Below are 3,308 nucleotides of genomic sequence, written 5' to 3' on the forward strand. Positions count from 1 at the left end.
GCTGGAAAAAAACTTGAATAAAATACAATGGAAGTAGAGAAGGGATCGCTGGCAGATCTGTTGGTTTGGTTTTTTTTAAGTAGAAATGCTGAAAAGATTAAAGGAGTTTATTTTTAAAAGAGTTAAATAATATGTTTGTGGAAGATGAGTACAAATCAGATAAGTTTTTCAAATTCACACAGCATCCTAGATACTTGGGTGGAATCAAGTTTTCAGATTAAAACAGGTAGGACAGAATCCACATAATCCAAGGGTCTGTGATTTCTGCCTTTATTTCGGAGGTATCCCTAGAGTCAGGCCACGGAACAGTAACAGAATATGGGCACATATGGAGTCAGAGCCCCAGGACAGAGCAGGAGTCAATTTTATCCAAGAAAAACAATGAGGAGATAACACAGGGAGGGTTTACAGAGAACATGAACTGGACAAATTATCCTTATGCAGCTCCAAGCACTTGTCTGATATTTAGTGCCTTCCCTGTTTAGTATCTCAAACCCAGCCTATTGCCTCCAGGTGTTTTATTTTCCTGCTCTCACCCCTTGGGCTCAAACACCCCACAGAGATCACCCTCAGGAATAAAACCTCCAGCCTTTTTTTATACCCTCCTCTTTTAAATACTGTGAAGTTTTGCTGTTAATTACAGTCACAATATGTTTCTCAGTAACATCATGTTCTGCCTGAGCACTGAATTATGTACTTTCCTTAATTGCAGCCTCCTTCCCATAATCCCAGGGCTTTTTGTTTTGCATCTTTAGTCAGATTTATCAAAAGGTTGTTTAGAAATGTCAATAAATGCACCTTTATGCTCTGCTGATGGCTCGTCCTGCAGCGTGGGGCTGGGGAATTCCCTATTTTCCAACCTGAGTGAGTGCTGGTGGGGGCACTCAGAGAAAATGCAGGTGCCCTTCAGGAAGATTTTTGTTATGAAAAAGCCACTTTCAGGTAACATATGGTATTCAAACTCCATTCTCCAGCTTCCACAAAGGTGCTCAGCAGCTCAGCAAATGTCAAGTAATTTTCATGAAATGGCACCAATTGATTCAGAATATCCATGAGGGGGATTAGGAGGAATCTCAGGTCTGTTGCCTCATTGATTAAGTTTCATACCAACACAATGGCTGGTTGTTGCTAACAAGAGGACGTTTTTATGCACATCTGCTGTATTCTGAGCCCAGGGTGATGTTGTGGAGCAGCAGGAAAACAAAGGTTGCTCTTACCTTTGGTTAATTTTCCTGTAATTCTTGGAGAAAAAAAAAAAAAAAAAGCCTTAGTTATAGGCAGCTTATCAGGCAAGGACCTATTTTGTGACAAAAAGTAGCAAAATGCATCAGAGCAGACAAAAATATTTTGAGAAAGAAGTATGATTTCTTTCCTGCATTATTTCATTATTGGATCTTCTTTGGGTACATACAGAGAAACAGCAAAGAGTAAAATGAATCAAGCAAATTAATACGATGAACAGAAATTAGTTTTTAGACTAACTAAGGTTTTAGCCTATAAAAGTATCTGTTTAAAGCAATGAAGGGATGTAAGAAGACTGAGGAACTCAGAGACTTTAATATAGGTGAGGTTTATAACACTAACCTCAGCAAGAAGTTACAAAAACCCAATAAAAACAGGTTTGATTTCCTTATTAGGATGGAAAAATGGTCTTGCAAGAGGAGTTTCCAGCTAATTGATTTAAATCTCAAGGATGGGAACGTGGCCTGCTGTTTTGATCAGCTGGACATGAGACAGGAAAAGCAGATGGAGGAAAGGAAATGTATGAGAAAGCAAATAATGAGAGACCAGGTCTGCTCCATGAAGCAACACCTTCTCCTAAAAACTGCTTTACAAATACTCCCATCAAAAAACTACACAAAAACTACCCAAAAAAGTGGTTCACACTTGGTTTTGCTCCAAACTGGTTGTGACGACCTAAAAAACTTCATTTAAGTGACTTTTGAGGCACTTGGGATGTTTGATAGGTCTCTACTTTGCATTTCTCTTTGCATTAGAAGTAGGAAGTGCCTGATACCATGTGGAGCCTGCCTTGTAGTGGGATCCTAAAAATTATTCCAGTGTGACAGAAACCACCTTGCTGACTAGTGAAAGTGGCCACAGCTTTAACTTATCCATTGCAGATGGGGAAAAAAAGTCAAAATCAGACTTCAAATTATTTTTAAAAAAATTTAATCTCTTTATTTTCTCACAAATTTGATTCTTGGAGCAGCATTTGAGGCTTACCTATGCAGGTCAGGGTTCAAGTGCCATTTTGCACAAATGAAAGACAAAAGTATAGAAAAGAGGAGGTTAAGTGAGAATTTGGTTCCAAATGTTATCTACTGTATATCTGAAATATTTGGGTGGAGCTGGAAAACCAGACACAGGACTTGTAGGAGAGCTGCATGCTTATGGACGAAGCTGCAAAAATAAATATTTTTTCTGATGGCATTGGATGCCTATTTTGGGATAACTTAAGCAAGCCTTGAATCTCCTCTGTGCAGAACTTCTGTGCTTAACACCACTGGGAAATAATGAATGATAAACAGGAGAGGAAACAGGACTTCAGTCTTATCAAGGGAAAATGCTTTTGTCATGTCCATAGTTTTGGTTCTCCCAGGTCCTGAAAATAGCTCAGTGCAATCTTTAATGGGGCAAAAGCCAGAGCTGCTGCCCAGGTCCTATGAACCCTGACACTAAAAAAAATTTTTTTTCCTCATTTTTTCTTCCCTCAAAAGTCTAAGCTGTAGGCAAGAAAAGCTTTAACTTTCTCAGCACCAAGAAATAAACCTGAGCTCAAGACATCTTTGTGACACAAGGGCCAAAAAGATCTTGTTCAAGCCGTGGAGGGAATTCTGTGATTGCACAACATTTTCCATCTGAGAGGAGGGGGATGCTGAAACTCAGAAACTCCATCTCTAAGAGTCCCAAAGGGAATCCCACGCTGTGTGACCCACTCAGACCCCAGATCCCTGGAAAACCCGCAGCCACGCTCCTGGCCCCATCAGCAGGAGGAGTGAACGCAGCCTCTCTGCTTGCACAGAGAATTTCTGCTTCCAAAACCACCCTAAAACACACGTTGGTGTCCCAGCTCCCTGTTTTGCAGGTGGGCGACCAGACAGGTTCATGGAGGTGAATCCAATATCCCCGGAGGATCCTGGAGAATCTCTGTCCATCTTCTCCCATCCTGCGGGGGGATGCCGGGGGTCTCCGGGAGGTTCGAGACTCTCGGGGCGGGTCTTGGGCAGGTGGGGGCGGGCAGAGCCTCGGCTTTTGGCAGCATCACAGCAGGCAGAGGCAGCGGCAGGACCCGGCGGCTGCTGCGG

This window comes from Coloeus monedula (assembly GCF_965178545.1).
Source record: "Coloeus monedula genome assembly, chromosome: 1".
Classification (NCBI taxonomy): domain Eukaryota; kingdom Metazoa; phylum Chordata; class Aves; order Passeriformes; family Corvidae; genus Coloeus; species Coloeus monedula.